Source organism: Bos grunniens, chromosome 15, assembly GCF_055505025.1.
Source record: "Bos grunniens cultivar Pamir isolate PY7600 chromosome 15, Bosgru_T2T1.0, whole genome shotgun sequence".
NCBI classification, from domain to species: Eukaryota; Metazoa; Chordata; class Mammalia; order Artiodactyla; family Bovidae; genus Bos; species Bos grunniens.
In genome coordinates, this window is record NC_141179.1 from 12822036 (window position 1) to 12849091 (window position 27056).

Below are 27056 nucleotides of genomic sequence, written 5' to 3' on the forward strand. Positions count from 1 at the left end.
TAAGGAGCCTCTTGATGAAAGTGAGAGAGGAGAGTGGAAAAACAGACTTAATGGAGAACAGTGTGGAGATTCCTTAAAAAAAAACTGGAAATAGAACTGCCTAATGACCCAGCAATCCCACTGCTGTACATACACACTGAGTAAACCAGAATTGAAAGAGACAAATGTACCCCAATGTTCATAGCAGCACTGTTTAAAATAGTCGGGACATGTCCATCAGCAGATGAATGGATAAGAAAGCTGTGGTACATATACACAATGGAATATTACTGAGCCATTAAAAAGAATACATTTGAATCAGTTCTAATGAGGTGGATGAAACTGGAGCCTATTATACAGAGTGAAGTAAGCCAGAAATAAAAACACCAATACAGTATCAGATCAGATCAGATCAGTCGCTCAGTCGTGTCTGACTCTTTGCAACACCATGAATCGCAGCATGCCAGGCCTCCCTGTCAATCACCAACTCCCAGAGTTTACCCAAACTCATGTCCATAGTGTCAGTGATGCCATCTAGCCATCTCATCCTCTGTCGTCCCCTTCTCCTCTTGTCCCCAATCGCTCCCAGCATCAGAGTCTTTTCCAATGAGTCAACTCTTTGCATGAGGTGGCCAAAGTACTGGAGTTTCAGCTTTAGCATCATTCCTTCCAATACAGTATACTAATGCATATATATGGAATTTAGAAAGATGGTAATGATAACCCTGTATGCGAGACAGCAAAAGAGACACAGATGTATAGAACAGTCTTTTGGACTCTGTGGGAGAGGGCGAGTGTGGGATGATTTGGGAGAATGGCATTGAAACATGTATATTATCATATGTGAAATGAATCACCAGTCCAGGTTTGATTCATAAGACAGGATACTTGGGCCTGGTGCACTGGGATGACCCAGAGGGATGGGATGGGGAGGGAGGTTCAGGATGGGGAACACATGTACACTCATGACGAATTCATGTTGATGTATGGCAAAACCAATACAATATTGTAAAGTAATTAGCCTCCAATTAAAATAAATAAATTTATATTAAAATTAAAAAATAATTTAAAAAAAGGAATGCTAGTCCTTCATTATGCTATTACCCATTTATGTAACATAAGAAAGGAGAAATCAGGTTTTTTGCTTTTTGTTTTTTTGCCTTTCATCCCCTTTATAAGCCTACTGTCAAAACAGAAACATCAACCTTAAACTACTGTATCACGTGCCAAGACTGGTTGAGGCACTGTAATTATTCTTGTTCACACACTAAACATATTTTTCATTTGTTCTAATTATGTATGTGGTTTGTAATTTATATATACCAAATAAATGCTCTTTTGTATTTCTAAATAAACAAAACAAAACAACACTCAACATTAAAAAAGAAAACTAAGATCATGGCATCTAGTCCCATCCCTTCACAGCAAATAGATGGGGAAACAAATGGAAAAAGTGAGAGACTTTCTTTTCTTGGGCTGCAAAATCACTACAGATGGTGATTGTAGTCATCAAATTAAAAGACAATTGCTCTTTGGAAGAAAAGCTAAGACCAACCTAGACAGCATATTTAGAAGCAGAGACATTACTTTGCTAACATATTAAAAAGTAGAGACATTACTTTGCCAACAAAGGTCCATCTAGTCAAGGCTATGGTTTTTCCTGTGGTCATGTATGGATGTGAGAGTTGGACTACAAAGAAAGCTGAGTGCCGAAGAGTTGATGCTTTTGAACTGTGGTGTTGAAGAGGACTGTTGAGAGTCTCTTGGACTGCAATGAGATCCAACCAGCTAATCCTAAAAGATATAAGTCCTGAGTATTCATTGAAAGGACTGATGCCGAAGCTAAAACTCCATTACTTTGGCCACCTGATGCGAAAAACTGAGTCATTGGAAAAGACCCTGATGCTGGGAAAGATTGAAGGCAAGAGAAAAAGAGGATGACAGAGGATGAGATGGTTGGATGGCATCACTGACCTGATGAACATGAGTTTGAGCAAGCTCCGGGATTTGGTGATGGACAGGGGAGCCTGTCGTGCTGCAGTCCATGGAGTCACAAGGAGTCGGACACAACTGAGTGACTGAACTGACAGGGGGAGAAAAAGATCAAATTGATAGCAGATTTGCTTTTGTTTAGTAAAACAGGCGATAAGTTTTTTTCACAAAAAAAATTTGTGAAATGTTTTAAAAATGAAAGGTGTCAAACTAGAAATGTTTCATGAAAATATATTTCAAAAATGGAAACCAAAAATACTTTCAGGCAAACAGATGCTGATTCATCACCAACAGACCTCCAAGGAGATGAATTTAGAAGGAAATATTTCAAGCAGAAAAAAAATAAGACCAGAAAGAAATCTAAGTAAAAATACAAAGAAAGAAACCTGGAAAATGTAATTTGTTGGGTTTAAAACAATAACTGATTAAAATAAAAGCAATGACAATATATTATCATTTATGACATATTAAGAAATACATTTTAATAGTAATGCAACTTTCAAAAAGAAAGATTATAATATTTAGAGATCATTACACTAAGCATGCAGTGATGTAATATCACTTGAGGATAGAATATACTAAGTTTTAGGTGAATAATGTATTACTAAAATAATCTACTAAAATAGTAACAGAAATTATACATAAAAAAACATTAAAACAATAGATAAAATAGAATCACTAAAATATTTGATTAATCCTATCATAGTGAGTAAAAGAGGAAGAATGAAACATATAGTTCAAGTAGAAAAGAAAGAGAAAAATGGTAGATTCAAGCTCAAATTTATTGTAATTGTATTAAATGTAAGTGGCTTCAGTTCAGTTGTTCAGTCGTGTCTGACTCTTTGAGACCCCATGAACTGCAGCACGCCAGACCTCCCTGTCCATCACCAACTCTCAGAGTTTACTCAAACTCATGTCCATTAAGTCAGTGATGCCATCCAACCATCTCATCCTCTGTTGTCCCCTTCTCCTCCTGCTCTCAGTCTTTCCCAGTATCAGGGTCTTTTCCAAAGAGTCAGCTCTTCCCATCAGGTGGCCAAAGTATTGGAGTTTCAGCTTCAACATCAGTCCTACCAATGAACACCCAGGACTGATCTCCCTTAGGATGGATTGTTTGGACCTCCTTGCAGTCCAAGGGACTCTCAAGAGTCTTCTCCAACACCACATTTCAAAAGCATCAATTCTTCGGTGCTCAGCTTTCCTTGTAGTCCAACTCTCACAACCATACATGACTACTGGAAAAAACATAGTCTTGATGAGATGGACCTTTATTGATAAAGTAATGTCTCTGCTTTTTAGCATTCTGTCTAGGTTGGTCATAACTTTCCTTCCAAGGAGTAGGCGTCTTTTAATTTCATGGCTGCAGTCACCATTTGCAGTGATTTTGGAGCCCAAAGCAAGGTTTGATGCTGTAAAGAGCAATATTTCATAGGAACCTGGAATGTTTGGTCCATGAATCAAGGCAAATTTGAAGTGGGCAAGCAGAAGATGGCAAGAGTGAGCATTCTAGGAATCAGTGAACTAAGATGGACTGGAATGGGTAAATGGCTTAAAGACCTCAAATGAAAGGGAGAGGTTAGTAATGTGAATAAATAAATTAAGTTTCTATTATAAGATGCCTAGGAAATCCAACTAAAAATTAAAAGATAAATAGATTAAAATTAAAAAGTGAGCAATGATTCTTCATACTAACACTAATCACAAAACATTGATTGGATTATATTAACCTCAGACAAAATAGATTCCTGAGAAAAAAATATTACCAGTAGTAAAGAAGATTATTTAATGATGTTAAAGGGGCAAGTTTATCAACAGTAACTGCATTTCTAATAGCTTCAGAATACATGAGGGAAAAAAAAAAAAAGTAGAATTGCAATAAGAAATAGAGAAATCCATAATAAAAGCTATAAATAAATAAATGAAATGAAAGCACCTTTTTCTATTTATAGAAAAAGTAAAGAGGAAACCAGTAAGGTACGGAAAATCTGATTGTAAATTATAAGAAAATAACTTTTGGCATGTCTATGACATCTGTATGATTGCAAGAGGTAAAGTTTGTTTAGATATCTTTACCAAAATTTATGAGTGTATTTCTTCTACAGTTCTCACTTGTCATCAGGATTATCATAATAGAATTTTAAAGAATGTATGTGGATACTAATCCAAGCTTTAGTCCCTTTGAAACTTACAAATGATATTGAGTTTTTCTTTGTATTTCTTATGCTTATGATGATTTGAAGTCCTTTAAACCAGAGAAATACAGCTCTGATTGTGGCAATAAAATTTCTTGATTTTTGCAACCTGAGTATTTCCTCTCAATGAAAAGAAAAGAAATAGAATCTGCTAACTGACTTTATCTTTTCAGGCTCCAAAATCACTGTAGATGGTGACTGCAGCCATGAAATTTAAAGACACTTGCTCCTTGGAAGAAAAGTTTGACCAACCTAGACAGCATATTAAAAAGCAGACATTTCTCCAAAGAAGACATACAGATGGCTAACAAACACATGAAAAGATGCTCAACATCACTCATTATCAGAGAAATGCAAATCAAAACCACTATGAGGTACCATTTCACACCAGTCAGAATGGCTGCGATCCAAAAGTCTACAAATAATAAATGCTGGAGAGGGTGTGGAGAAAAGGGAACCCTCTTACACTGTTGGTGGGAATGCAAACTAGTACAGCCACTATGGAGAACAGTGTGGAGATTCCTTAAAAAAACTGGAAATAGAACTGCCTTATGATCCAGCAATCCCATTGCTGGGCATACACACCGGGGAAACCAGAAGGGAAAGAGACGCGTGTACCCCAATGTTCATCGCAGCACTGTTTATAATAGCCAGGACATGGAAGCAACCTAGATGTCCAACAGCAGATGAATGGATAAGAAAGCTATAGTACATATACACAATGGAGTATTACGCAGCCATTAAAAAGAATACATTTGAATCAGTTCTAATGAGATGGATGAAACTGGAACCTATTATACAGAGTGAAGTAAGCCAGAAGGAAAAACACCAATACAGTATACTAACGCATATATATGGAATTTAGAAAGATGGTAATGATAACCCTGTATACGAGACAGCAAAAGAGACACTGATGTATAGAACAGTCTTATGGACTCTGTGGGAGAGGGAGAGGGTGGGAAGATTTGGGAGAATGGCATTGAAACATGTAAAATATCATGTATGAAACGAGATGCCAGTCCAGGTTCAATGCACGATGCTGGATGCTTGGGGCTGGTGCACTGGGATGACCCAGAGGGATGGTATGGGGAGGGAGGAGGGAGGAGGGTTCAGGATGGGGAACACATGTATACCTGTGGTGGATTCATTTTGATATTTGGCAAAACTAATACAATTATGTAAAGTTTAACAATAAAATAAAATTAATTAAAAAAATTAAAAAAAAAAAAAAGAAGATGTAGGTACTGAATGAGAAAAATGTAGCTTGAAAAGTTAAAAAAAAAAAAAAAAAAGAATCTGCCTGCAATGCAGGTGACCTCGGTTCAGTACCTGGGTCAGGAAGAACTGCTGGAGAAGGGATAGGCTACCCACTCCAATATGGAATACCAGTAATTGTTTATTCATTGATCTATTGTTGGATGTTTTGTTCATTTCCAAATGTCTGTTATGAACTAAACGACAATAAACATTCTCATATAAAAAAAAAAAAAGCAGAGACATTACTTTGCCCACAAAAGTCTGTCTAGTCAAAGGTATAGTTTTTCCAGTAGTCTTGTGTGGATGTGAGAGTTGGACCATAAAGATAGCTGAGTATTGTAGAATTGATGCTTTTGAACTGTGGTATTGGAGAAGACTCTTGAGAGTCCTTTGGACAGCAAGGAGATCCAACAAGTCCATCCTAAAGGAAATCAGTCCTGAATATTCATTGGAAGGACTGATGCTGAAGCTGAAACTCCAATACTTTGGCCGCCTGATTTGAAGGACTGACTCATTGGAAAAGACACTGATGCTGGGAGGGATTGGGGGCAGGAGAAGAGGATGACAGAGTATGGGATGGTTGGATGGCCTCACTGACTCAATGGACATGAACTTGAGTAAATTCTGGCAGTTGCTGATGGACAGGGAGGCCTGGCATGCTGCAGTCCATGGGGTTGCAAAGAGTCAGACACGACTGAGTGACTGAACTGAACTGAAATGACTTTAATATACTTAGAGCTGCATGTGCCATTAAACTAGAATACTGTAACCCTTGAACATAAAATAAATAACAAAAAAGTTTTCATATCAATTGAAAATGTTTTTCCCTGAATAGAAGCACAAATCAGAAGAAAACTATGTTAGCTTTCCAAAGAGAATCAAATATACACAAATAATTATGTGAGTGCATGAAAGACAAATAGAAATCATAAATCCAAAAATTAAAAACAAATGTACAAAAAATAGGAAGATTATGGAGAGGGTTCATTGAAGTCAAGAGAAACACATTATCTCAGAAGTGGAAAATAAATTATACCATGCATTAAAAGGTACAGACTAAAAGAAAATAAGGGAGAGAGACAAGGTGTGATAAGTAAGAAAAAGAAAATAGTATCAATAAAAAAGCAAAAAGGGTCAAAAATAAAATAGTAGAAACTGAAGATAAAGAAAGAACAATGTATTATCATTATCTTTTAAAAAGTAAAACAATGGAACAGACCTAACATTTAAAACTATAATCCAATAAATATTTTTAGAAAAAAGATAACCCAAAAGTTGAAAGAGCTCATTTAGTATATCAGGGTGAGGAGAGGGAAGGAAGAATGATCCACTCTGGTAAAGAGCCAAATAAAATACTCAACTTTCAAAAGTAAAGTCTTCAAGGTAAAGGTCAGATAAATTTCAAAAACTAAAAAATTAGGTTCACATCAGAAATTTAAAAACCAACATACAAAGCAAAGAATAATTAAGAAGCTTTTTTCTCCAATCAAATGAACAAAGGTAAAGTATTTTATATCTAGCCATGCTGTCATTAAAACATCAAGACTATAGAGAAAATCTTTCAACATTAACTTAAAAATTTTTCCAACTATCTGCACTTCTTGAGGAATATACCAGAAGGAGAGCTTCCTTCAAAAACAAATGTTGCCTGAAAAAAACTAAAGTCCTAATGGTGATTGATTTTTTTTAGATTAATTAATTCATTTTAATTGGAAGATAATTAGTTGACAATATTGTGATTTTTTTTTTTTTTTTTTTTTGCCACATACTGACATGAGTCAGCTATGGGTGCACGTGTGTCCCCCCAATCCTGAACCCCATACACACATCTCCCTCCCTACACCACCCCTCTGGGTTGTCCTAGGGCACCAGCTTTCAGTGTCTTGCTTCATATATCAAACTTGCACTAGTCATTTATTTTACATATGGTAATATACATGTTTCAATGTTATTTTTTCAAATCTTCCCATTCTCATCTTCTCCCACATAGTCCAAAAATCTGTTCTTTACATCTGTGTCTCTTTTGCTGCCTCATAATAGGGTCATCATTATCGTCTTTCTACATTCCAAACATGTGTTAATATACTATTTTGGTGTTTCTCTTTCTGACTTACTTCTCTTTGTATGAGGGCTTCCCTGATAGCTCAGTTGGTAAAGAATCCACCTGCAATGCAGGAGACCCCAGTTTGATTCCTGGGTAGGGAAGATCTACTGGAGAAAGGATAGGTTACCCACTCCAGTATTCTGGCTTGGAATTCCATGGACTCTATAGTCCATGGGGTCGCAAAGAGTTGGAAATGACTGAGAGACTTTCACTTTCACTTTTCAGTTTCTGTCTGTATAATAAGCTCCAGTTCCAACCACTTTATCAGAACCGACTCAGATGCATTCTTTTTAATGGCTAAGTAATATCCCATTGTGTATATGTACACAACTTCATGATCCATTCATCTGCCAATGGGCATCTAGGTTGCTTCCTTGGTATTGTAAACAGTGTTGCAATGAACATTGGGGTATATGCATCTCTTTCAATTCTGGTTTACTCTGTGTGTATGCCCAGCAGTGGGATTTCTGGGTCTTAGGTCAGTTCTATTTCCAGCTTTTTTAAGCATTCTCCACACTATTGTGCATAGTGGCTGTACCAGTTTGCATTCCCACCAACAATGTAAGAGGGTTCCCTTTTCTCTACACCCTCTCCAGCATTTATTGTTTGTAGACAGATGGTGGTCATTCTGACCACCATGAGATGATACCTCATTGTGGTTTTGATTTGCATTTCTCTAATAATGAGTGATTAGCATCTTTTCATGTGTTTATTAACCACCTGTTTGTCTTCTTTGGAGAAATGTCTGTTTCGTTCTTTGGCCCACTTTTTGACTGGGTTGTTCATTTTCCTGGTATTGAGCTGCATGAGCTGTTTGTATATTTTGGAGATTAATTATTTGTCAGTTGTTTCAGTTGCTATTATTTTCTCCTATTCTGAAGGCTGACTTTTTCACCTTGCTTATTGTTTCCTTCGTTGTGCAAAAGCTTTTAGAGGAAAACATAGGCAGAACACTCTCTGACATAAATCACAGCAAAATCTTCTATGACCCACCTCCCACAGTAATGAAAGCGAAAACAAAAATAAACAAATGAGACTTAATTAAACTAATGGTGAGTATATTAAAATCACCAAATGTACACCCTAGGGCTAAACAGAAAATATATGAGGATGGAAAAATAATTTTAAAAATGTTTAATAAAAAATGAAACAATACAATAAAGTAGGAGGAGAAATGAGAGGACAATGGGAAATTATTGTAAACCATTTTAGTATGTCAATAGGTGGCACTAAATTATACAAAAAATGAGAAGTGGTTAAAATATTAAAGAATAAATTAGGAGACTAAAGACAATAGAAATATGCATGTACAAGAGTAACTATTACAATCAACCACTACAATTCAACTGTTAAATTTTCTAGAAAGGTACCAACTTTTTCCTAGCCACAGAACATATACATCTCCTAAGGAAACAACTATCATATAAAGCAAATTATACATAATTGCAAAAGTTGTGACACAGTTTATACCGAAGACAATAATATATGTAAATACCAAAGGAATTAACTCATGTAATTAAAAATAATTTTTCAGTTTGGTTCACAAACCAAAATCTAACTATGTTTTACTGTAAGCACACTTAACACCAATTCAGAAAGACTACAAATAAAGAATAGACAAAAGTATTATGGCTAGTAGAGAGGAGGAAAGGATAAATTATGAGTTTGGAATTAGCGTATGCACATTCAGTTCAGTTCAGTTGAGTCGCTCAGTCGTGTCCGACTCTTTGCGACACCATGAATCGCAGCACACCAGGCCTCCCTGTCCATCACCAACTCCCGGAGTTAACTCAGACTCACGTCCATCGAGTCAGTGATACCATCCAGCCATCTCATCCTCTGTCATCCCCTTCTCCTCCTGCCCCTAATTCCTCCCAGCATCAGAGTCTTTTCCAATGAGTCAACTCTTCTCACGAGGTGGCCAATGTACTGGAGTTTCAGCTTTAGCATCATTCTTTCTAAAGAAATCCCAGGGCTGATCTCCTTCAGAATGGACTGGTTGGATCTCCTTGCAGTCCAAGGGACTCTCAAGAGTCTTCTCCAACACCACAGTTCAAAAGCATCAATCCTTCTGCACTCAGCTTTCTTCACAGTCCAGCTCTCACATCCATGCATGACCACCAGAAAAGCCATAGCCTTGACAAGATGGACCTTTTTTGGCAAAGTAATGTCTCTGCTTTTGAATATGCTATCTAGGTTGGTCATAACTTTTCTTCCAAGGACTAAGCGTCTTTTGATTTCATGGCTGAAGTAACCATCTGCAGTGATTTTGGAGCCCAAAAAAATAAAGTCTGACACTGTTTCCACTGTTTCCCCATCTATTTCCCATGAAGTGATGGGACCAGATGCCATGATCTTCGTTTTCTGAATGTTGAGCTTTAAGCCAACTTTTTCACTCTTCTCTTTCATTTTCATCAAGAGGCTTTTTAGTTCCTCTTCATTTTCTGCCATAAAGGTGATATCATCTGCATATCTGAGGTTATTGATATTTCTCCCATCAATCTTGATTCCAGCTTGTGTTTCTTCCAGCCCAGCGTTTCTCATGATGTGCTCTGCATATAAGTTAAATAAGCAGGGTGACAATATACAGCCTTGACATACTCCTTTTCCTATTTGGAACCAGCCTGTTGTTCCATGCCCAGTTTTAACTATTGCTTCCTGACCTGCATATAGGTTTCTCAAGAGGCAGATCAGGTGGTCTGTTATTCTCCTCTCTTTCACTACTACACACAAAATAGATAATGAAATAAAATATTTATGTACACATACATAGGTGCATGTGTTCTAAGTCGATTCAGTCATGTCTGACTCTTTGCAACACTATGAACTGCAGGTTGCTCAGGCTTTTCTGTCCATGGGATTCTTTGGGCAAGAATACTGGACTGCCATGCCTTCCTCCAGGGGGTCTTCCAAACCCAGGGATCGAAGCAGCATCTCCTGCAACTCTTACATTGCAGGTGGATTCTTTACCACTGAGTCATCAGGAAGCCTACATGTACATATTAATATATATGTGCTGCACACCTGAAACTAACTCAACACTGTAAATCAACTATGAAAGTGAAAATGTTAGTCACTGTTGTCTCTGATTCTTTCCAACCCCATGGATTGCAGCCTTCCAGGCTCCTCTGTCCATGAAATTCTCCAAGTAAGAATACTTCAGTGGGTACCCTTCCCTTCTGCAAGGGAGAAGGTAGTCCCTTCTCCAGGGGATCTTCCCAATCCATGGATCAAAGCCCACATGTCCTGCATTGCAGGCAGATTCTTTACTGGTTGAGCCAGCAGAGAAGCCCCAAGAATACTAGAGTAGGTATCTATTCCCTGCTATACTTCAATTTTATAAAAAGTGTATCAGGCAAATAAAATGAAATGTGCTAATATCAAAGTAGAATTTAGAAAGTAGAAATATTTCAAACAATATATTCCATCAGATAAAAAAAAAAAAATTCTAGAAATTACCAACAAAAACAAAGAGCAGACAAATAGAAAAATAAACAGGCCCTTTTTTAACCTTTTATCAAGAAAATCTTGGGTAGAGGAAAAAGTATACTCTGAAATTACAGATTTAAAAAGTCAATCAATCATGAAGAAATCAATACACATCATGGTATATGTGTACATGGTAGATTCAACTTATTATTAGACAAAATTCATACCACTATAAACTTTATCAGTAATACAGAAATTATGAAAGCTAGTGAGTTGCTCTTACAGATTGGAAGATTAAGGAACACAAAGTAAATTTGCATGTGGAAATCAAAAGAAGAAAATAATAGCAAAATATTATTAGAGACTAGAAAAAAAGATATAATTAATAAATCAACATTCAGAAACTGATAGCCAGTGTGTTCAAATAAAAAAGAAAAAACTACAAGCAACATAAGAAATCCAATGGGAAAAACAACAACTGAAACACAGGTGACTTGAAAATTATGAGAAAAATATGTAGATCTTTGTGAAAATATGAAATCCATAATTTCCTAGCAAAATACAGACTATCAACATTGATCTCATGAGTTAGCCTACATGTTTCAAAAGGAAATACAAGACATGGTGCTAGTTATATAAAAAATATCCCCCCCCACCTAAAAAATCAGTAGACATAGAAGTCTCCACAAGAAAATACCACCAGATAATAAAAGATTACATAGTCCAAATGTTGTACAAGTTATCCTAAGCATTAAAAAGGGAAAGACATTTCCCAAGCCTTTGTAAAACAAATATAACATTATACATAAAACTGTAAATCAACCTTCTCTTGAATATACGATGTAAAAATAATAAAATATCAGTGAAAAGAATTCGACAAGTGATGCATACAGTACAGGTGCATCTTCCAGTTTAGGCCGGAGAATGACACACAGAGGGTTACTGACAGTTGATATAACCAGCATCAATAGTATTCAACTGACAGTATCTCTGTTAAGAGTCTGTTACAGGAAATTTTTACTGAGGAAATAGGATAGTAAATAAGAAATTTACTGTTTTCTTCAAGAAATTCTCACAAACCATTTTGTCTAATCAAATGATGTGTTCATGTGGAAAAACTTCTCTCATACTGAAACAATAGATTGCACACATGGCCACAGCCCACTCACCAGACAACACTTTATTTTAAAACTTTTTCACAAAAAATATTGTTATTTTTATCCAATTTCTATTAGCTCCCCATCTCAGAAGGTATATCTTAAAACTCATGAGCCTAGATACAAAAAGTCTATAAATATCTTTCTTCAGCCTACTTCTGAGACAATATTTCAAGTTAAGTTCTCCCTTGATGCAGTAAATTTAATGAATCCTGATTTCCTTTATCAATAGGTTTCTTTGCTAACCTTTATGGAACATTCAATTGTCAATGCAATACCATTTCATGTTTTTAATATAATCACCACAGTAAAAGAACATATTTAATTTAAAGCTTTGAAAATCAACTAGTTACAAATCATCCTTCAGACAAATTTAAAATTGGAACACATAAGCTAAATTAAAAGATTTAGAAGAAATTTTTGCTTCATTTGCACATGTTTTGGGCTTCCCAGGGGATGCAGTGGTAAAGGATCTGTCTGCCAATGCAGGAAATTCAAGAGACAGGGTTCAATCCCTAGATCAGGAAGATCCCCTGTAGAAGGAAATGGCAACCCAGTCCAGTAGTCTTGCCTGGGAAATCCATGGATAGAGGGGGCTGGTAGGCTACAGTACAAAGGGTTGCAAAACAGTCAGACGTGAAAGCACACACACATGTAAATGTATCATTTTCACACACATTCTTATTTTAATGGAACCAATGGTTTTAACAGACAAAATTCGAATATCAAAAGAAAGGGTTGTAGAAAAGTTTGTCTTTCCTACTATTAGATTGGTGCAAACATAACTGTGGTTTCAGGCTGTGACTTTTAAATCATAACTAGGTTCAAATACATCTTTATTAATCAAAATAGGAGCCATTATATTCAGCACATTTTTGCCAAGTTTGTTTATTCCTGTAGCATAAAAATACCTGTTGCAGGATTCAATAAACTCTTGGAAAGCATTTTCTACCTCCTGCTGGTTGTGGAAGCATTTTCCCTGCAGAAAGTTGTTGAAGTGCTTGAAGAAGTGATGGTCTAGCACTTTGGTGAGAGATTAGGTGAATACGGCAGATGAGGCAAAACTTCATAGCCCAATTTGTTCAACTTCTGAAGCATTGGTTGAGTGACATGCGGTTGGGTATTGTCATGGAGAAGATTTGGGCCCTTTCTGTTGACCAATGCTGGCTGCAGGCAATGCAGTTTTCAGTGTATCTCATTGATTCACTGAGCATACCTCTCAGATGTAGTGTTTCACTGGGATTCAGAAAGATGTAGTGGATTAGACAGGCAGCAGACCACTAAACAATGACCATGACCTTTTTTTTGGTGCAAGGTTGGCTTTGGGAAGTGCATTGGAGTTTCTCCTCAGTTCAACCACTGAGCTGGTCATAACCGGTTGTCATATAAAATCCGCTTTTCATCTCACATTACAACCCAATCAGGAAATGGTTCATCATTGTTGTTGCATAGAATAAGAGAAGATGATATTTCAAAACGATTTTTTTTTTTTTTTTTTGGATTTGCAGTCAGCTCATGAGACACCCATTTATTGAGCCTTTTCACCTTTCCAGTTTGCTTCACATGCTGAATGACCATAGAATGGACAATGGTGATTTCCTCAGCACCTTCTCATGTAATTGTAAGAGGATCATCTTCAGTGATCCTCTCAACCAGTCATTATCACCTTCCAATAACCAGCTACTATGCTCCTCAACTTTAAGGCTCTCTTCTCCTTTGCAAAACTTCTTGAATTATAGCTGCACTGTACTTTCATTAGCAGTTTCTGGGTCAAATGCATTGTTGATGTGACAAGTTGTTTCCACAGCTTTACAACCCATTTTGAAACTCGAATAAGAAAATTGTTTGAATTTGCTTTTTACTTAACATCATTTCCATAGTCTAGATAAATATAAAATAAATAGCAAGTAATGTCATTAGCAAAAAAATAGTGAGAAATGATCATTAAAATCATGTATAACATAAACACATTTATTTAAGAATGTATTCCAATAACAAATGACAAAGTTCAGCAATATAAAACCACAGTTACTTTCATACCAAACTTATACTTACTTTATGCATTTTTTATTATATCTATTATAGTCTTATAAAGTATTTTTTCCATGGCCTGGTAGTTTAAGGCTAAATACTGCTGCATTATTCATTTTAACTTTATGATTATAAGAAAGTCACTTTGCTTCTCAATACTTCATGAGAAAAAACTATATATCATCAATTCATATTTCAAAACTGTTTCTTAATCCTTTACCACATTCTATTATAAAGTTGTTTCCATAGAAACTCTTAAATATATAGAAGATCATACAATATTATATTATATTTTCCTCCATACAAATCTGTAAACTTCACTGAAAAATTCATTTGCTCCAGCTCTCACAACAAACTTTTGCATGCCAATGAAAGTACTAATTGATATGTAGATCTGTTTATTTACTGAGGTGTCTCATGGCCTCTAGTGGTGCATTGTATATGTGCACTGTGAAAAGCAGACTTAAATTCTCCAGAACAAGTCATTGAACAACAGCTGGATAAGAGAATTGAGTTACAAAATCATTCACAGTTTGGAACATCCAGTACCTTTTCTGCCTTCCTTCTATCTGTATACATGTAAAGGAATAGGAATACATTGCTTATCCACGTTAAAGTAATTCCAACAGTAACAAGAAATTAAATGGGAGTCCAGAAAAATATGAGACTATTATATTATGTGAAGGTCATGTGGAAAAATGATTTCAAATATGCAAAAAAATGATAATTCAAAGTTCCTGAATAATAGAGGAACGGCAAGTTGTCTCTAACTTTCAATTTTCTGGACTATTTCTTGGACTGTTCTTAGAAGTTTCTTGGACTATTTGCAAGTAAAGTGAATAATTGATATTATATAATAGTAGTATTGGCTTCCCTGGTGGCTCAGATGGTAAATCGTCTGTCTGCAGTGCAGGAGACCCAGCTTCGATCTCTGGATTGAGAAGATCCCTGGAGAAGGAAATGGCAACCCACTTCAGTCCTCGTGCCTGGAAAATCCCATGGACAGAGGAGCCTAGTAAGCTACAGCCCGGGGGAATGCAAAGAGTCCGATAAGACTGAGCAACTTCACTTTTCACAATAGTATTATTAGTAATAGTACCATTAATGATACCAACCTCTCACTGAATTTTTTTTTTTTTTTTTTTTTTGGTCTATCACAGACCCATATTATTTCTAATCCTCACAACAACCATACAGTCAATTTAACATTCAAGTATATACCTGTCTCATCTCAAAGTCATTTTTTTTACATGATGCTATATTTCTTATTCCACCAATGACAATGAAACGTGGGGAATACTTGTGGGTGAGTTACCACTTTCCTTTAGTATCTACATTGATAAGTTTCCCACCTTAGTCTAATCACTGTTATTTCCTTCCTGCCTTGCCAAAACATTTTCTTTGGTCACTTTTGGTTCAGTTCAGTTCAGTCACTCAGTCGTGTCCTACTCTTTGTGGCCCCATGAACCGCAGCACGCCAGGCCTCCCTGTCCATCACCAACTCCCGGAGTTCACTTGGACTCACATCCATCGAGTCAGTGATGCCATCCAGCCATCTCATCCTCTGTCGTTCCCTTCTCCTCCTTTCCCCAATCCCTCTCAGAATCAGAGTCTATTCCAATGAGTCAACTCTTCACATGAGGTGGCCAAAATACTGTAGTTTAAGCTTTAGCATAATTCCTTCCAAAGAAATCCCAGGGTTGATCTCCTTCAGAATGGACTGGTTGGATCTCCTTTCAGTCCAAGGAACTCTCAAGTCTTCTCCAACACCACAGTTCAAAGGCATCAATTCTTCAGCGCTCAGCCTTCTTCATAGTCCAACTCTCACATCCATACATGACCACTGGAAAAACCATAGCATTGACTAGACGGACCTTTGTTGGCAAAGTAATGTCTTTGCTTTTCAATATGCTATTGAGATTGGTCATAACTTTTCTTCCAAGGAGTGTCTTTTAATTTCATGGCTGAAGTCACCATCTGCAGTGATTTTGGAGCCCTTGTATTGACCATCTCCCTCATTTGTACCCGGACACGTCTTAATTCCTATTTCAGTGCTCAGATTAAACAAGAAATAAAATCAGTTCCTCATGAAACATATACTCATAGACACTACTCTCAGTATTTAATCATCACAAGTATGATCAATAATTGAGCTGCTGCTCCTGCTGCTGCTGCTAAGTTGCTTCAGTAATGTCTGATTCTGTGTGACCCCATAGACAGCAGCCCACCAGGCTCCCCCATCCTTGGGATTCTCCAGGCAAGAACACGGGAGTGGGTTGCAATTTCCTTCTTCAATGCATGAAAGTGAAAAGTGAAAGTGAAGTCCCTCAGTCGTGTCCGACACTTTGCGACCCCGTGGACTGCAACCTACCAGGTTCCTCCATCCATGGGATTTTCCAGGCAAGAGTACTGGAGTGGGGTGCCATCGCCTTCTCTGATAATTAGGAATTATATTTTTAAAGTAAATATTCTTAATTAGATTCTAAGTTGTACCAGGGACAATAATTGAAATTGCCAAAGACAATATTCACAGGTAGGATCTTGGTACCTTTTACAATTCCTGATATATAGCAGGAGCTCAATAAATATTAAGAAACAAAAAGGCAATAATATTTGAGGTAACAAACTCTCTCTTTTGTCTCCTAAGTTTCTGTTTCATGGAACAATTGATTATATTCTACATACAGACAGATTTTAGTGTTGAAAAGTTATTTAAAGTTCATTTAGCTAGAGGTCAGATGCCTGCACCTGAGCTATAGCATCTCTTTAAATGGTCACCTGTTCTGAGGTTAAACATCTTTAATCTTGGGAAATTCAGTTAACACATTGTTGTTCAAGACCAGATTACTAAATTCAGAAATCATTCGATAAAAATGTGTATTTGGGCAGCAAACTAAATTCAAATCTATCAAACTCATTAGTGAATTTCTGCTTTTCCAACTAGAGAAAGGTTTAAATAACAACCAGAAAATATTAAGAGCAATGTCTGTTGACCTTCTACCTGGGCATAGATAATGCAGATCCTTAGAAAATACATACCCTTAGATATAATCTGTGGATCTTTCTGACAGTTGGATATAATTCCAACTGTGCTTCAGGGAAAGGTCTGTTTGCTAAAACATTCTCTGCAGGTGATTGTTCCAGCTCACTGGAATTTTGTTGTTTAGAGGATACTATCTAGCACAGAAAAACAAAGCTTGATAATTTTGAAATGTCACCATTTCAGAATGGTTATAAATTAGACTCCTCTGAGAATGTTTATATAAGGTTTAGAGGAAAACAAACAAACAAACACAAAACATGGAAATATAGTCATACAGTAGAGTAATTTTCCAGTTGTCATACTGCTATTTTTTTAAAAACATTGGAGACATATACAGACAAAAAGAAAACTTGCAGAGATTCACTTCATTAGTAGAATTACATTTATGTTATAAAACTTTAATAGTGCCTAGTCTTTTTCTATTTTTTTAAAATGTTTTTATGTTCAACCTTCTGAAGCACACATGCATAAATTGGTAACATGTAAATAGCTGTGGCATTACAGGAAAGAAAAGCCCAATCTTATTTAATTTGTCAGTCCTCCCTGGTCCTCATATATGAGAAGCTAGCTATATTAGAATCTCTTACATAATACTGTTAACAAAAGCAATTTGTTTTACTAAATATTTTTTTAAAATATAGGCTTCTTCACAATAAGTATGTTTGCATTTCAAACTATTTTATCTTATTCAATTGGCGTGATTGGTCATCCCCTACATTTCTTTTAAATAAAATACCAAAATAATAGTAAAATTCTGGCAAAGAGAAATGAATATACCTGCGTGTGTTTCCAGTCATAACTATATACCCATAGCAGGTGAAAATACTCTTTAAAAAAAAAAAAAAACACTGGCTGCTGTTATAAAACACTCACCTTTGCCCACAGATTCATGTTGTTCCCCATGGTGCATTGTATTATTTGTTTTCCTGACAACAAACACTCAATAATCTGACACTATATCACTTTCAATTAAGTATCAAAGTGTGGCAGACAAAAACTCAAGGGGAGGATGTATTTTGACTTAATGCCAGTATAAAAGAGTTTTTACTCTGGAAAACATTGTTGGTACCAAATAAAATCCCAGATATTATAGAATCAAAGTTGTTATAAAACATTTATGATATACTTTTATACTGGAACATCAATATGTAATTTATTTTTCTTTCACTTTAATGGTGGGAAAACAATGCTATTAGTGTGAGCCCCTGCAAATGCTGTCGCTATTAACAAAATATTCTCAACTTTATACCCAGCCAAATGCTTTTCTTTTTAAATCTCTAACAAAAACAAGGGAGTAACTAATAGAGATTTAAAATGCACAGGAAATCACTATGATACAAGTGAAAGAAAACAATAATAAAAAAGACTACAATAATAGTAATATAGATAGTTCAGGCTTCTCTGGTGGTTTAGAGGGTAAAGAATCTGCCTGCAAATGCAGGAGATCCTGGCTCGACACCTGGGTCAAGAAGATCCTCTGGAGGAGGAAATGGCAACCCACTTCAGTATTCTTGCCTGGAGAATTCCATGGACAGAGAAATCTGGCAGGCTACAGTCCTTGGGGTTGAAAAGAGCTGGACATTACTGAGTTACTAACATTCAGACTTATAAATAGTTTCATGAGACAGTTAAGAGACAAAACATACTGAATCATTTCATTGAACATATTATAGATTAGGTAAACTGACATGAGACAGTTAAGAGACAAAAGATACTGAATCATTTCATTGAATATATTATAGATTAGGTAAACTGACAAGCAAGTATGCATATAGTCATGCTTTAGTGAATACCTTAGGGTTTAAAGTGCATAACTTTCAGGCATTTTATCCCTTCCATCTGGGCTTAGCCATTTTTTTCAGAGATCTCAGATGCTCATAAATAACAGATTCCTTGAAACATTTTTGACAGAGTATTAGATAAAAGATTGGTTAAATATCTGGCAGATAGGTATCTGTGTCAGCAAAACAAGCCCCTTCTATTATACAAAGCTATCCATAAATCAAATGGGAATGTGTGAGTTTCCTTTCAATAAACTTTTTTTCTCAAGGACAAGATCAATGTAGAGGAGCATAGACAAAGTGGGAATGCAACCACCAGTCTTGGTGCAGTTTAATAGTTCCAGAGAAAAAGAATTTTTGTATTTCAGCACATTTGGCCTTGCTCATATTACAAGTCTACTTTATATCTCAAAAATTATATTGATAGTAATTTCTTTGTAGCTTAGCTGGTAAAGAATTTGCCTGCAATGTGGGAAATCTGAGTTCAATCCCTGGGTTGGGAAGATTCCCTGCAGAAGGGAATAGGTACCTACTATAGTGTTCTGGCCTGGAGAATTCCATGGTCTATTCCATGGGGTCGCAAAGAATCAGACATGACTGAGCTACTGTGACAGGTACAGACAATGATTTCTTCACCCATCCACTAAGATGTAGCCTGAATGAGTATGTGCTGTGTATACTACTCTCAGCTACAACTCATCAGATTTCTCAACTTTTTGACCCTCACACCAAATCCAAACCAATGAAAATATCAAATATGTTTACTTTTTTATGTTTTTAATTTTGAGTGTGCCTCAAGCTTATCTTTTTAGAAGATTTTATTTTATTATGATGAGTACAGTCCACGTACTTTTTTTTCAAGTTACTGAGCACATCCTATGTTTATCCTGTTTTGTCTCAGAAAGCTCTGCATTAATCACATTGTTCCAATGTATATTCTCAACATACAATTATTGCTCTTTCAGGAAAAGAAAAAAAAAATACTAAGCTGCATTCTTTAAAAATAAGAATTTCCTATATACTATGCAAAGTAAAGGTACGAAAAAAAAATTGGGAGTAGGAGTAAAAAGAAAAACAAAGTTATTTTTGTTTATGCTTGGACATATATCTACTCACCACAGTGATATTATGCAGCATAACAATTAAATTATTATTAATAATAATGACAGTTAATCACTATATTGAGTTACTAACATGTCTACCAATTTCTTCATTTTCATTTACCCTCACTGATAACTACCCAATCTTCAATCTTTTCTTTCAGATTTAATTTCCTCTTTATTGAAGTATATTAGTTTTACTTAATTTTAAATAATGAGCCCTGATTGATTTTTTTTCCCCTGTGTTTCAATATGTTCTCATTTTGCCCTCAGTCTAGAATTATCTATTAACATGATATTTGATTCTAGTTTGACAGTTGTTTATTATCAACATGTAGAAGATATTAGTTAACAGTTTTATGGACACCTTTGAGTCTGATGAGAAGTCTGTTAGAAATATTACTTTAATTGTAATATATTTTTAAATGATTGTTGTTATAAAGATTTATATATGTATATTTATTTATTTATTTCTAATAGCCAATACGACAAGGAGCTTAGCTTGGTACTCTGTGATGTTCTAGAGGGGTGGAATGGGGAGAAACTGGGAGGGTGGTTCAGCAAGGAAGAGATATATGTATACTTGTAGCTGATTCACATCGTATAGCAGAAACCAGCACAACATTGTCTTCCATTTAAAATAAAAACTTATTTAAATTAAACAAAAAAATCATTGTGAATATTTTGTATGGAATTGTACTTATCAGTCCAGTTAATTACTTGGTGTGCTCCTTTACTGTCAGGACTCCAGCTTGTCTTCAAATGTAGGATGCTTTCAACATTCTCTTTTAATTTTACTGTACCCACATTATATATAAGTAACTTACAAAAATAGGTAATCAGACATATTTATCTAAGAAACTTTAATTCAGTGGTGAAATGCTTTTAAGTAGATTCAAAGCCCAACTCCCAAATATATTTGCTGATGGAACAAATGAAGTTGTAATCGAGCTAGCCTATAGAGACGTAAGCAGAAGACAACTTATCAGAGGAGATATTGAAAGCTAAAAAGAGTAATCAAAAGAACACCACAGAATAAAAGAAAAATACTGCAGGCAAAAATCAATCACAAAGAATGCCATGGTAATTCACTATTCACTACTATTCTATTAGAACAGTTCATATTTACAAAGAACTAAAACTGACACAATATGTCCATAGATCAGTAAGGGACTCATGGATGTATTGTCCTAACTTCTTTACAAATAGACTATTGGTCTCCAGAAAAGTAGCAGGGACATTGGATAGGAAATTTAAGGCTGGACATTAGCCTAAATTCAGTGAAAAAGTAATTAATACAAATAACAGTCAGCTATCTGGTCAAGTCTCAAGTGGTCAAATGGCTTGCTCAGGTTTTTCTGTAACATCTTAAAGAAAAACCTGAATGAACTTTTTGGCCAACCCCACTCTATCAGACTGGGGAGCTGGGAGAAAAGCAAACAAAAAAACTGAGAGTAGTCTTTATAAAATAAAGTTTTGAGACTTGGATAACAAGATCAGAACGAAAATATATAGGTTTTTGGATAAAATGAATAGATTGTCCCAAATATCAACCAAAACAGAAACCTTATAGGATTTGACTTATCTAGATAACACTGATTTTACTCTCTAGTAAGATCTTGTGAGAAAATCCCCTTGGCACTATCTACATGCTACCCCATAGGAATGACAAGCTTGAAGGAGAAAAAGAGTGGTACTATTTCAGGGTCCAATTTAACGGATCATGTTGCTGAGATTTTAAGGTGAAACTAAATATAGCTCAGGTTGAATGGAAGTCGACCCCCTGATTCGCAGCACACCAGGCCTCCCTGTCCATCACCAACTCCCGGAGTTCACTCAGACTCACGTCCATTGAGTCAGTGATGCCATCCAGCCATCTCATTCTCTGTTGTCCCCTTGTCCTCTTGTCCCCAATCCCTCCCAGCATCAGAGTCTTTTCCAATGAGTCAACTCTTCGCATGAGGTGGCCAAAGTACTGGAGTTTCAGCTTCAGCATCATTCCTTCCAAAGAAATCCCAGGGCTGATCTCCTTCAGAATGGACTGGTTGGATCTTCTTGCAGTCCAAGGAACCCTGAAGAGTCTTCTCCAACACCACAGTTCAAAAGCATCAATTTTTCGGCACTCAACTTTCTTCACAGTCCAACTCTCACATCCATACACGACCACAGGAAAACCATAGCCTTGACTAGACAAACCTTTGTTGGCAAAGTAATGTCTCTACTTTTGAATATGCTGTCTAGGTTGGTCATAACTTTCCTTCCAAGGAGTAAGCGTCTTTTAATTTCATGGCTGCAGTCACCATCTGCAGTGATTTTGGAGCCCCCAAAAATAAAGTCTGCCGCTGTTTCCACTGTTTCCCCATGTATTTCCCATGAAGTGATGGGACCAGATGCCATGATCTTCATTTTGTGAATGTTGAGCTTTAAGCCAACTTTTCCACTCTCCTCTTTCACTTTCATAAAGAGGCTTTTTAGTTCCTCTTCATTTTCTGCCATAAGGGTGGTGTCATCTGCATATCTGAGGTTATTGAGATTTCTCCTGGCAATCTTGATTCCAGCTTGTGTTTCTTCCAGTCCAGTGTTTCTCATGATGTACTCTGCATATAAGTTAAATAAGCAGGGTAACAATATACAGCCTTGACGAACTCCTTTGCCTATTTGGAACCAGTCTGTAGTTCCATGTCCAGTTCTAACTGTTGCTTCCTGATCTGCATACAAATTTTTCAAGAGGCAGATCAGGTGATCTGGTATTCTCATCTCTTTCAAAATCTTCCACAGTTGATTGTGATCCACACAGTCAAAGGCTTTGGCATAATCAATAACGAAGAAATAGATGTTTTCCTGGAAAGCTCTTGCTTTTTCCATGATCCAGTGGATGTTGGCAATTTGATCTCTGGTTCCTCTGCCTTTTCTAAAACCAGCTTGAACATCAGGAATTTCACGGTCACATATTGCTGAAGCCTGGCTTGGAGAATTTTGAACACTACTTTACTAGCATGTGAGATGAGTGCAATTGTGCGGTAGTTTAAGCATTCTTTGGCATTGCCTTTCTTTGGGATTGGAATGAAAACTGACCTTTTCCAGTCCTGTGGCCACTGCTGAGTTTTCCAAATTTGCTGGCATATTGAGGGCAGCACTTTCACAGCATCATCTTTCAGGATTTGAACTAGCTCAACTGGAATTCCATCACTTCCACTAGCTTTGTTCATAGTGAAGGAAAATGCAAATTATAACCACTATGCCTCTAGCAAAATAGCTGAAAGGAAAACAACAACTGATAATACTACATAATGCTAAGTTGGAGGTTCTAACTAATATTGCTAACATGCTCAGTCATTCAGTCACATACAACTCTTTGAGACCCCATAGACTGTAGCCCCCCAGGGTCCTTCTTCCACAGAATTTTACAGACAAGAATATTGGAGAGGACTGTTATTTCCTCTTCAGGGGTCTTCTCAACCAGGGACTGAATCCTCATCTCCTGCACTTGCAGGTAAATTCTTTACCACTGAGCACCTGAGAAGCAATATACTGCTAAATGAAGTACAAGTTGATACAATTTTTTTGATAATTGTTTGTCACTATACACAAAAGCCAAATATGTTCTAACTCTATTACTCAATATTTCCAGTTCTAGGTTTACAAACTATATTTCTCCTTAATGGCTAGATTTCTGTCACTTTTTTTCTTTTTTTTTCCAAGTAAATAATTTTATTTTTGGAAGATCTAGAGAAAGGTAGGCGATTAGATAAATGCTGAACAGAATGGAATAGATAAGACAATGTATTTTTTCTTTCTTTTTTTTTTTTTACTATATAAATAAATTTGAAAATACGGTAATAATTTAAATGAATTTTTGTAGAACTAGTTTATTAATCCAAAAAAGAAAGAAATCAAAACAAAATATTATTTCATCACAGGAAAATGAAGATTCCAAGATATCTGGAAAAATACTTTTTACTGTTCATGGTTTTTCTTGCTAAACTTTTTAAATTTACCACAGTAAAATATTCACATTTACTGTGAATTTTATTAAACACTGTAAATACCTCAATTACTGAGAAAATTTTTATAAATAATGTGTAAAATACTTTTAATATTTAAGTGTGGTCACTTACATTGACTACTTAAAACAGTGTGGTTTCTCCCCTCCCCAATTTTGAAGCCATCTATTAAAATTGGAGCATATAATCTCTATATAATATAAATATAAAACTATAATTGAAAGAAAAAAATTCTGATGTTTAATATAGCAGCAATTGAGGTTCCAATAATTTAGCAGTATAATGACTATTTTGAGGAATAAAAGATCCTCCTGTCTTTTTTTTTTAATATATATATAATGAAACTGTCTTATGAAAAATTACAAATGCCTAAGGAGTAGTTGAGATGGCAGAGTAGGAAGAGCCTCAGCTCACCTCCTCCCATGGAAACATCAAAATTGCAAATATTTGAAGTGCAGAAATTGAAGAGAAAGACTGGAAGACTAGCAGAGAAAAACCTTTTACAGTTAAAACTATAAAAGTAACACAAGACCAGTAGGATGAGTGGAGATCCAAGTAGTCAAGACCCATATTCCTGGGCAAGTTACCCACAAATGGGAGCATAATGACAACTGTATAGGTCTTCTCCAAGGAGCAAGGGATCTGATCCTTATATCAGACTCCCGAGTCTGGTGGGTTATACTGAAATATGAGCTCCACAGAATACTTGACTTTAATGGCCACTGGACTTCCTATCAGGAAAGCCAAAGGGCTAAAGTATATGGAGATTCCACTCCTAAAATGTGCACACAAAATGTCACATGCTCCAAGACCCAGGACAGAAGCAGTAATCTGAAAAAGCCTGTGTAAAATACATCTGCTTTATCTTGGAGAGTCGCCTTGAGAGTCAGGAGGCAACTGAAGCTCACCCTAGAAACATAACTGTTGGTGGTGACACCAATTTCCACACTCATGAACGGTGTCTAAGTCTTCTCTCTCTACATCCTCACCAACATTTGTGATTTGTGTTCTTTTTTGATGAGAACCATTGTGTGCTTTTAAAGTGTGAGGTTTAACTCAAAAAAACCTCAATGTGATTTTTACTTCCATTTCTCTAATAATCAATTTTTCACAAAATTCATTATCTATTTATGAAAAAAAAAACTCTAAACAAAGTGAGAATAGAAGGAACATATCTCAACATAAGGAAGGTCTTATATGACAAGCTTACAGCTGTCATCATACTCAATGATGGAAAACTGAAAGCATTTCCTTTAAGATCAAGCATAAGAAAATGATACCTACTCTTTCCGCATTTATTTACCATGATATAGGAAATTCTAGGGAGAAGGCAATGGCACCCCACCTCCAGTATTCTTGCCTGGAAAATCCCATGGATGGCGGAGCCTGGTGCACTGCAGTCCATGGGGTCGCTAGGAGTCAGACACGAATGAACGACTTCACTTTCACTTTTCACTTTTATGCATTGGAGAAGGAAATGGCAACCCACTCCAGTGTTCTTGCCTGGAGAATCCCAGGGATGGGGGAGACTGGTGGGCTGCCATCTATGGGGTCGCATAGAGTCGGACACAACTGAAGCAACTTAGCAGTAGCAGGAAATTCTAGCCACAGCAATCAGACAAGAGAAAGAAACAGGAAACATCCAGATTGAAAAGAAATAAGTACATCTGTCACTATTTGCAAATGACTAAATACTATAAACAGAAAACCTTAAAATACATCCCCCACCCCTCACCACCCCCCCCAAAAAAAAAATCAGAGCTCATCAATGAATGTGGTAAGATTGTAGGAATCAAAATCAACATAGAGCAATCTACTGTATTTCTGTACTGTAACAACAACAACAAAAAATAATTCAATTTGCAACCACATTGAAAAGAATCAAACACCTAGGAATAAACCTACCTAAGGAGCTAAAAGTCCTGAACTCAGAAAAATAAAAGATATTGATGAAAGAAACTTAAGACAACAAAAAGAGGTGGAAGGATATATCCTGTTCATTGGTTGAAAGAATTAATAATGTTGAAATGATCATATTACCCAAGGCAATTTATAGATTAAATGCAATTCCTATCAAAATACCAGTGGCATTTTTCACAGAAATAGCACAAACATTTCAGAAAATTTTATAGAATCATAAAAGACCCTGAATAGCCAAAATAATCTTGAACAAAGCTGGAGGTATCATTCCCCTGATTTTAAAGCATACTATAAAACTGTAGTAATCAGAACAGTATGGTACTGGCACAAAACAGATGCATAGAAAAATGGAATAAATTGAGAGCTTAATAGTGAACCCATATTATATGGCCAATTAATCTACAAAAAGGAGGCAAAAATATGCAATGGAGAAAATATAGCCTTTTCAATAAACAGTGTTGAGAAAATGAAACAGTTACATGCAAAAAAATCAAACTGGTCTACTCCCTCACACCATGCTCTAAAAGAAATTTAAAAATGGGTTAAAAACTGAAATTTAATATCTGAAATTATAATACTCCTAGAAATAAGCATACAGTGTAAGCTCACTGATACTTATGTAAGTAATACTATTTTGGATATGGCTTCAATGGAAAAAAAAAGAAAAGTCAAACACAAACAAATGGTACTACCTCAAATTAAAAGCTTTTGCCCAGTGAAGGAAACTATCAATGAAATGAAAAGGCCACCTACTGAACAGTAGAACATATTTGAAAATAATATATTGTATAATTGGTTAACATTTAAACATACAAAGAAATAATTCAACTCAATATCAAAAAAAATTCAATTAAAAAGTGATCAGAGGTTCTGAATAAAGTTTTCAAAGAATACATGTAAATGAATAACAGTCTGGTAAAAAGATGTTCAACATCACTAGTCATCTGAGAAATGCAAAACCACAATGAAATATCACTTAATACATATCACAATGGCTATCATCAAAAAGACATCAAATAACAAATGTTGGGCAAGGATGAGGAGCAAAAGAAACTCTTGTGCAGTGA